We start from the raw sequence: 10871 nt of genomic DNA on the forward strand, positions 1-10871 counted from the left end.
ATTTTGTTTTATACATGTATACGTGTGTCTGTGTGTGTGTGTATATATATATATATAATAATTTTAGTAAATGATAAATCAGTAAGGACAACATAGACTATGCAAAAAGTTTCTATTCCTGTAAGTGCAAAATTACTGTCTCAACTCACTGATCCCCTTGAGGGTTGCTACCACATTACTGGATCACAAGTGGATGCTACTATCAGCATTTGGGTAGGTAACAGTGGTGGTAGGCAGATCAAATTTAGTGAAGAGAAGTACATATTGTTGAGTTCATGCATAGTATCCATCCCCACAACTAGGACCACTTTGTTCAGGTGCCCATATGAGCGTGCTCCGGACTGCATTCTAGGCACCTGCTACCCATAGAAATTTACTGTTTCTCCACTGAGTTCCATGAGCTACTACTTTCCTCTCCCCCAATATTAATTGAAGTCTTACTGCCTTTTGCCTTATCTTGGTCTGATGATCAATTCCAAATACCCCATATTTCTTCAAGGGCCTTTCGCTTGGGACACACTCTCAGGTAACAATTTCTGTTCCATTTGGTGTTCTTTGATTATAAGCAATAGAAATGACTCTGGTCAGCTTAATTAAAAGAGAAATTTATTGAAAAGATATAGTCTAGCTCACATACTACGTGAATCAGAACAACCCAGTCAACTCACAGAATTGTGAAAGGTAATAAATTGTTGTTTTAAGCCATTAAATTTTGAGGTGGTTTGTTACCCAGCATCAGATAACAAAGCATCCACCTTATATAAAATAATAGAAGAAAGATACAAGGAAAATTAAGATGTATAGTTCTAAATAGATATTTATTCACATATGTATATGCATAATGTGAGGAAAATAAGATGACTTCTAGTGTCCTCATTTCTGTAGCTGGACACAAGTTACACAGCACTACTATGATTCTATAATGTCTATTTCATGTTCCCTTTCAGCAGACATCTCAACCAGCTGGGCTTTTTTACTCTTGGGGTGACCCAAACCACCATTTCTGAGGGGTCCTTCCCATATAGGGTTGCTGCAATCTTTCACTGACTTTTATTACAGATAGAAAAAAGGCAATTTCAAGATCAATAGCAGCCTACCAGATACCAGGGGCTGTATTGATTTTTCTCTGATAAAGAGATCACATTTGAATCAGCAGTTACAATCAAATTTATCATCTGATTAAGCTTATGGTAATCCAATAAAAATATCTAAGACACACATCAAACAGGTGAGTGAAATGGAGATGTGATAAGAATCACCAATTATAAGTATTCCAAGTCTTTGATGGTGCCTAGTCACCTAAATTCCCCCAAGGGACTTGATATTGTCTTTAGTTTATAATTTTGGTAGGGAAGTAACTCTTAAGAACTTCCATTTGGGACTCCCCTGGTGGCGCAGTGGTTAAGAATCTGCCTGCCAATGCAGGGGACACGGGTTTGATCCCTGGTCCGAGAAGATCCCACATGCCGCGGAGCAACTAAGCCCGTGCGCCACAACTACTGAGCCTGTGCTCTAGAGTCCGCAAGCCACAACTACTGAACCCCCATGCCACAACTACTGAAGCCCACTTGCCTAGAGCCTGTGCTCTGCAACAAGAGAAGCCACCGCAATGAGAAGCTCGCAACCACAACAAAGAGTAGCCCCCACTCACCGCAATTAGAGAAAGCCCACGCACAGCAACAAAGACCCAACACAGCCAAAAATAATAAATAAAAACAAATTTTTTAAAAGGACATTCCATTTGGTTCTTTCTACCATAATAGACGTTATATCATGGGTCAGAGAGCAAAGTATATTTTTTTATCAGGAGCTAAATATCTCTACTCCAACTATAAACTCAAGAACTAGGAAAATAAACACAGGTGGATTTGAAGACCCATTGGGCCCTTGTGAGAAAAATGATAACCAAACTCCATCACATAGCTCTCATAAGCCCCACACTGACTGGCAGACCACAGGGGAACTCAAGTTCCTTAAGGGATTAACTCTGGCTCTGAGCTAGTAACTAATAATTCCTGAGAGGTCTGGGTGTTTCTCTTTCCCTAGCTTCAGTTGCCACAGTAAGTAGGCATGAGTCCCTTTGGGAAAGACTAAGAAAAAGAGTTTTGTAGGTATCTAAGTTATCACATGGTACTTCCACAAGGGTTCCTGATCTCTCCTTCATTCAAGGGGTCCTAGGACATTGAACTGATTCAGTAATGGAAAGGAGGTAAGAGGCCATGACTCTTCACTGTGATGGCTTATGTCAGGACTCTTTTCATACACCTAAAGATCTTTCCTGTTATTGCAATTTTAGTAGAACCTCAGTGGGCTCTTTGTTTTGGCCCTAAATACCCCATGTTAGGCATTATCAAAGTTTTCTGTGGGTCAAATTATCCTGATTACCACTTTAGCCTTTCTGCCTATTGTGGTAGCCATGCTCACCTTTTTCCGTTGGTTAAGTGCCAAGCTATAGCCTCTGCCATTCTGAGATATGATTATCTCCATTGAAATCAAGGAATGCATTTCAATAGCAGAATATCTCACCTCATCCACAGCTTACAAAGGACAGCTACTATGGTTCCTTTTAGAGATATAGGGATCTCCACACCAATGTATTTTTCTAGGCCATAATGAAGGGGATGTTCTCTGAGACTTCTTAAGTGATTTAATTAGGAGAGGGGTGAGTGAATGATAAATCCACATTTAATAAATCCACTCCAGAATACCAAAATACCAAAGTCTTTGGATTTCTCTATGCCATACTGAAGACTTTCTGGTATCTAAACTTCATGTAGCATAAGCCACACCAGGTTTCAATCAACCAACTAAGCCGTTGGAGCCTCTAAAATTAATTTAGACCAACAGAATCATGTCCCTAATCTCTTGAACTCCATGTTCACGTATATTATACATTTTGTGTTGAAATAAATTAGCAAAATTTTGCAATTCTCTTGCTAAGTAATTTTTGACTTTGTAATTGGTCCCCTGGGACATGGGACAATATGACATATGTCTGAATGTAATGAGAGGGGATAGGAGGGGTGTGAGGAGAATTGGCATTCACTTGCAAGGAAACTATCTCAGGTAAAGTCATAAGAAAGGCTTTTCAACCAGGCAGGAATAGGCACATCAGACAAAGGCAGGGAAGAGGGGCTTCTTCTGCTATCAAGAGAAGCTCAGTGATGTTTAAGGTACTTTGTATCAGCCAGATCCTCCAGCTTTCCCATTCCAATCTCATAGTACCACCCTTTCGCAACTGATGCCCTAACTTTTGCCTAAAAGATTAGATAAGACTAAGGGTTCAGTTTATGTTAATCCAGAAACCCACTCAGCCATGTGGGACTACATGAAGAGATTCTTTTAGAGCAGTCGTAAGAACTCTTTGATTCTCTAACTATGCCTCGAGGCAAGAATTTAACACCCAAAGACTTTCATTTTCTTTCTTTAAGCAGAGTTAGAAATAGCCAGTCCAAGCCACAACATTTATATTTCTCTGCCCTTCACATGGTCTATCACAGCAAGCACTTTGATCATTAAGGTATTGTCTTTTTTTTTTTTTTTTTTTTTTTTAGGCTGCACCGGGTCTTAGTTGTGGCACTCAGGATCATTTACTTGTGGCATGCAGCCTTCTTAGTTGCAGCATGCATGTGGGATCTAGTTCCCCGATCAGGGATCGAACCCGGGCCCCCTCCATTGGCAGCGCAGAGCTTTACCCACTGGACCACCAGGGAAGTCCCAAGGTATTGTCTTCAATATGTACTTTTCACTCCAGACAACCACAGATGATAGTTGAAGTAATTGTTCACCACTGTGTATGATGCACCATTCTAACAACCCGTTCTCTGATGTGAAACACCCAGGTCAAATGACCAATCCCACTTTCCCATTTCACGGAGGTAGTATTGTCTGCAGTCACAGCTGCTATTGGTCAGGATTATTTGCTTTAGCCAACAGACTCTACTCTAGCATGTTTTAATAAAGAGAGGTTTGTTATATAATATTGTCTTAAGAATTTCCAGGAAATTGGGGGTGATAATGCAGCCAGGAGAAACACCCAACCTCACCGTGGAAGGTCCCAGTGGAAATTCCACTGCTACCACTGCCTTTCATAGACATGTATGAGGCTGGAGAAAGACAGTAGAAAGGAACTCCAACACACCTTCCCCCAAAAGAATCAAATGCTTCCCCCACATGATATGCATAGCCACTTCTCACATAGCTCACTTCTAGCAACTAATCCTTCACAGGTGTATTAACTTGGATGAACTAACTGGAGTCTGGGATTTTGTTTTAGTTTTCCATCCCTGCTTCTATGGGAAAGCATGCTAGAAGAGGGATGCAACGGATATTGAATGACCCAATCTTCATTCCTGCAGCAATGAGAAACACTTTCTGCCCAGTAAATATACTACTGAGAGTCTACCTCATGGAAACAAAAGAACTCACATGTAAGGATTTATGTAAGGATGTCTATTACAGATGCTTTGTAGCAGCAAAACTCCATAAACAAAGTGAAGGCCCAACACTAAGAACATGGTTGAATTATTTACAGTCCATGCGCATCTCTGAATGCTATAATTAAAAAAAAGGAAATAGAGTTCTATAAGGTGAACTCTATTCACCTATTGGAGCCATTTCCTTAGGATGTTGACAAAAAAGCAAGATAAAAAAAGTACATATGATCTTGTTTCTGTAAAATAAAATTAAAAGGAAACCATATATAATGCTTAATGTACATGATTATATGAATATAATAAAAACTATAGAAAAACAGGCAGTAAATTTAGAACATGGGTTATCAGAGGAGATATGGGGTGATATATGTGTGAGGGAAGGGAAGACTATACGAAGGAAGAAAGAAGAAAGCCAAGGAGACTACATTTGAAAATTACATGATGGATTCCTGGAAGGTGGCAGTAGTAGTAGCATCAGCATAGTTTTTCAACCTCTGCAAATCTCCACATAACAACAGCAGAGCAACTAGATAGCAAAACCAACATACATGAAAAATATTTACAACTAGGATTGCCAGATTTAACAAATAAAAATACAGGCTGCCCAGTTAAATTCAAATTTCGGTAAACAATGAATAATTTTTTAGTATAAGTATGTCCCAAATATTGCATGGAAATAGAAACTCTAGATCTAAATGGGGGAGGGGAACAGAACCAGAAAACCCCAGAAAGCAAACCACCGTATTTCTGAACACTACACAGAAACAACAGAAGAGGGAGCTCTATGAAATTAGAAAAACTTTCCTAAACTCCATCTTATTTCTTTATAAGTTCAGGAAAACTAATTTCACACAAAAATAAGAAACAGAATACATAGTTTCAAAGTCAAATCTCACACAAAATTATTATAAGAAAAAAGGGAATAAGAAGCATAAAACATTCCAAAGACAACAAAAGCATGCCAAAAAGACATGCCCACAAAAGTTGTAACATACTATTTCAAAATAAATATTAAGAAAATTATAGAAAACACAGAAAAACTACATAAATTAGAAAAACTCAGAAATGAGGTGACCAAACTCAAGGGAGAATAAGAATCAAAAGGAAAAAAATCATTTCATAAATGAAGACTAAGCTAGAAAGAACACAAGAGCAAGTAAATACAAGATAATACCTGAAGAGAAATAGAAAGTGCAAAAGAGGAAAAATTTTTTTAAATCAAAAAGAAATGCAGAGAGAGAAAGGTAAAGGAGATCAAACACACAGGGAATAGGAATTCCTAAAGGAGAAAACCAAAGCAAGGGCATAGAACAAGTGCTACAACCTATAAATTAAAAAATAAAACAAATAACAACAACAACTCTTCCCTGAATATAGAAAAGATTTGAAACTGCACATGCAAAAGAGCATACCACACAGTTGAGGTTATTGACCCAGAGCAAACAATACCACACATTATTTTAAACTATTGGACTTTAAAGAAAAAGAGAAAGGCTCAACATCTAGAAAAAAGAGCATGTGATTTTTAAGGAAAAGGAAATTAGATTATCATCAGAATTTTTAAGCAATGCTTTACACCAGGAAAAAAAAGGAGAGAGAGAGAAAAGGAGTAACATAACATAATCAAGGAAAGAAAATGTGAAATAAGGGTTTTATATCCCTCCCAAATTACTTTCAGATATAAAGAACATAGAGAAACTATTATCAACAGGTGAAGACCAGGGAATATTATTCTCATGAGCCCTTCCCAGAAAAATCTACCAGAGAAAGAGCTTCAGACCACCAAAATAACTAGAGTCACTGATATAAGGGCAGATGTTAGGCATTCAATATATAATTAATGTAGAACTATGAGTAAATGAGAGTTAAAAGATAGAGTATCATATATAATGAATATGTACTCTGACAATGTAAATATGTCAGTGTCTTCTTTATTTTTAATTTTTAAAAACAGCTTTATTGAGTTATAATTCATATGCTATACAGTTCATCCATTTAAAGTATACAATTTAATAATGGCTTTTAACATATTTACAGAGTTGTGCAAGCATCACCACAATCAAATTTAGAACATTTTCATTATCCCCAAAAGAAATCCCATACCTCTTGAGTTATTTCCTAAACCTCCCAGCCAAACCCCCTAGCCCCAGGTAACTACTAATCTGCTTTCTGACTCTGTAGATTTGTCTACTCTGGACATTTCATATAAATGGAATCATACATCATGTGATCCTTTGTGACTGACTACTTTGTAGTCAGATTGTACAGTTCACTCTTGAACAACACAGGTTTGAACTGTACTTGGGTCCGCTTATATGTGGATTTTTTTTTTTAATAAATACTACGTAGTATTACTTGATCTGCAGTTGGTTGAATCCCCAGATGGTTGAATCCTCCGGAACTGCATGTCCGGAGGGCAGATTATGAAGTTATATATGGATTTTCTACTGCTGGGGGTTTGGCAACCCAACCCCAGCAGTTGTTCAAGGGTCAACTATACAAGTTTTTGTGTGCACACTTTTTTTGTGTGTTCTCATTTCTCTTAGGTAGATTCCTAGGAATGGAATTGCTGGGTCTTATAGCAACTCTATGTTTAACTTTTGAGGAACTGCCAGACTATTTTTCAAAGCAGTTTGCACCATTTTATACTTCCATCAGCAATGTATAGGGATGCTGACTTCTCATCTTTTCGGATAATAGCCATCCCAGTAGATGTGTAGTGATGTCTCGTTGTGGTTCTCATTTACATTTCTCCAATGGTTAATGATGCTGAACATTTATTCATGTTCTTACTGTCCACTTGTACATCTTCTTTGGAGAAATGTCTATTCATATTCATAGCCAATGCTTATTTTTAAATTGGATTATATGTCTTTTTCATTATTGGATTGTAATAGTTCTTTATAAATTCTAACTACAAGTCCCTTATCAGATACATGATTTGCAAATACTTTCTCCCATTCTGTAAGTTGTCTTTTCACTTTCTTGATGGCACCCTTTGAAGTACAAAAGTTTTTAGTTTTTTTTAATATAAATTTATTTATTTTTGGCTGCATTGGGTATTCATTTCTGTGCACGGGCTTTTCTCTGGTTGTGGTGAGCGGGGGCTACTCTTCATTGTGGTGTGCGGGCTTCTCATTGAGGTGGCTTCTCTTGTTGCAGAGCACGGGCTCTAGGTGTGCGGGCTTCAGTAGTTGTGGTGCGAGGGCTCAGTAGTTGTGGCTCACGGGCTCTAGAGTGCAGGCTCTGTAGTTGTGGCTCATGGGCTTAGTTGCTCCGTGGCATGTGGGATCTTCCCAGACCAGGGCTTGAAACTGTGACCCCTGCATTGGCAGACAGATTCTTAACCACCGCGCCATCAGGGAAGTTCCCAAAAGTTTTTAGTTTTAATGATGTCAGTTTACCTATTTTTTCTTGCTTGTTCTCTTGATGTCATATCTAAGAAACTGTTGACTAATCCAAGGTCATAAAGATTTGCACCTATGTTATCTTTTGAGTTTGTTTTACCGTTTTAACTCTTACATTTTTATCTTTGATCCATGTTAATTTTTTTCTATGGCATAAAGTAGAGGTTCAATTTCATTCTTTTGAATGTGGGATCCAGTTGTCCTGGTAGAACAACATTTTTTTTAATGGTGAGAGAGGACAGAGAAGGATTATGCAAATTTTAAGTGTTTTCAGCAATTATATTTGTGGTAGTATTAGAATTGTTATTCTGACAGTCATATGTGTAATATGGGATAAAAATAATGAGTAATTTGTCATCCCCTATATCCTTGAGAAACAGGATTCTCAGCATAAAAGAAAGAAGGCTATCGTAATAGAGAAGAGGTTAAGCAAGTTCTATAGTCTTTCATTGGAATTATAAATATTAATATGAACTCATGAATTATTTAGCTCTGTCTGCTGAAAAAGCCCAAAGATAATAAGCAACTATGTAGCAAGGAGCATCCCTTAGTATCTAGACTCTAGTCTTGAAATATCATTTCTCACTAAAAAAAATCAGGACTTCTGGGGAGTTCCCTGGCAGTCCAGTAGTTAAGATGCGGTGCTTTCACTGCTGTGGCCGGGGTTCAATCCCTGGTTGGGGAAGTAAGATCCCGGAAGTCGCAAGGTGGGGGAAAAAAAAAAAACAGGACTTCTGAAGAAATATTTCATCTCAAGTCTGGGACAAGTAAATGTATAAGATGAACCTGGAGCATCTTGTAATGCTCCAGGTTGCAAGGAAGCTACTGAAGACTATTAGGATTATGTCAAAAGGACTCAAGAGCCAATCTGAGGAGGTTCTCACTGGCCATAAGACTATTTGAGCTTCAATAATGTTAATGCAATGGATTAAAATTCATTAAATATGTCTAAATCTACGAGTTCATAATGATACTTTTAAAAACAAGAATTGATCACCTTCAGAGAATGATAGGGAACAGATTTATTATCTTGAAACTGGTGAATAAAAGGAATAAATATAACAACTATCCTACCTTTTCTATATGAATTTTACTACTGTATAACAAAAAAGTGGATGAGGTAAAGTGTGTTTTTATAGGAGTATTCCAGTAAAAAATGAAACAGACATTATAGCATCAGAATATCAACATTTGGCAAGCCTCCCCCAGTGAATAATAGATATAGGCATTATGCATCTGCTAAAAATCACAGAAAATGACAACCAGACAACATGTGCCTCCTATAGTATTGCCATATAATACTTATAGTTTTGTCAAAGATATCAAAACTGTATCTCTGCATCCTCTCGACCAGCTGTCTATCTGTAGGAAATTCAGAGGGCAGAGGAACACACTGAACTGCACCAAGAGTATTCAAGTAACAAACTCCAGACCTGGGGAGACTCTACAGATCAAAAGGCCTGAAAGCAAAAGAAAGGATGGAAGAGAAACCTATAGATTAAAAGATACTTAACATTATATAAATATATATTTTCTTTTTTTTGGCCACGTCACATGGCTTGCAGGATCTTAGTTTTCCAACCAGGGTTGAACCCGGGCCCTGGGCAGTGAAAGTGCCAAGTCCTGACCCTGGACCACCAGGGAATTCCTTTTTTCTTTTTCTTTTTTTGAATATGTTTTTTAAATGGGCAAGAGTAAACTATGGTATCTAGGAATGCACATTTGGGTGATAAAATTATAAAAAAGGAAAACTCAGTGAAGTGATACTATAAAAGTCAGGATAGTGGTTACTTATGGGAGGAAAGAATGTGTGATTGGGATGGGGTACATGGAAGGAGCTTCTGGAATGCCTGGCAAAGTTCTACTTTTTTTGTCTGGATAGTGTTCACCTTAAAATAATTCATTAAGCCACATGTTTTATTTGTGTGGTGTTCTGTAATGGTGTTTTATTTTATAACAAAAAATATATATATTTAAACTTCCTATACCCCAGTCACACCCCAGACAATTATATTAAGTTCTCTGGAGGTGAGACCCAGGCATGAGTATTCTTTAAAGCTCCCAGGTGATTCCAAAGTGCAGCCAAGTTTAAGAACCATTGTGTAAGAGGAATGGTACTTCACTGGCTCAGTATCAAGGGCCTGGGTTCAAGTCTTCACATAGCCACCAATACAGATGTGTGACCTGAAGTAAGGGTTTTAACCTCTCTGGGCCACAGTGACATATATGTTACATGGTGAAAACAGTTTATCTGCCCAAAGCTGGGATTGGCTAGGTTGAGTTTTTAAGTCTCTCTTCGTTCTAGAATCTGATAATCTTAAAAAAAAGAAATAAAATAGAGATTGTATTAGAACAGTTTAATTGTATAAAACTTTTAACAGTTGCATATATGATATGATCACATTTATGCATCCATATGAAAAGTTTGTGTGTGTATGTATGTTGTCCAGTGTCCTGGCAAGAAAAATAATTCATCATATACAATTTAATAAAGAGATGTAATGAAGGAGCTAGATACAGACATGTGGGCAGGATTACTGTACTTACAGACTCACAACAGTGAGAAGCTGTTACCCCTCCAAAGCCTGAAGACAAGAGTTGTCTTACAGGAGCCCTGAAGACAAGAGGAGGTGTCTTACAGGAGCCCACCAAGAGCTGGGGGATGGAGGAGCCACCTGACAGGAGCTATAGTTGTAGAAGGACACAGTCACACCCTGGATCCATTCATTTGTATGGCTATGTAGATAACTATACCACAATGCATTCATCCTTTCAACTGTTGATGGACATTTGGGTTATTTGCAGATTTTTGTTCTCATAAATAATGTTTCTAAGAATATTCTTGTACATACTTTCTTAGTGAACATCTGCATACATTTCTGTTGGGTACATACATAGGAATGGAATTGCTAGGTCATAGCATATATGAATCTTCAGCATGTGTTGCCAAACTGTTTTTCAAAAACGGTTTCTCTAAACAGTTTCTCTATACTTTCTCTAACAGTATAGAAGACTTCCTCTTGCTCCA

Source organism: Lagenorhynchus albirostris, chromosome 13, assembly GCF_949774975.1.
Source record: "Lagenorhynchus albirostris chromosome 13, mLagAlb1.1, whole genome shotgun sequence".
NCBI lineage: Eukaryota > Metazoa > Chordata > Mammalia > Artiodactyla > Delphinidae > Lagenorhynchus > Lagenorhynchus albirostris.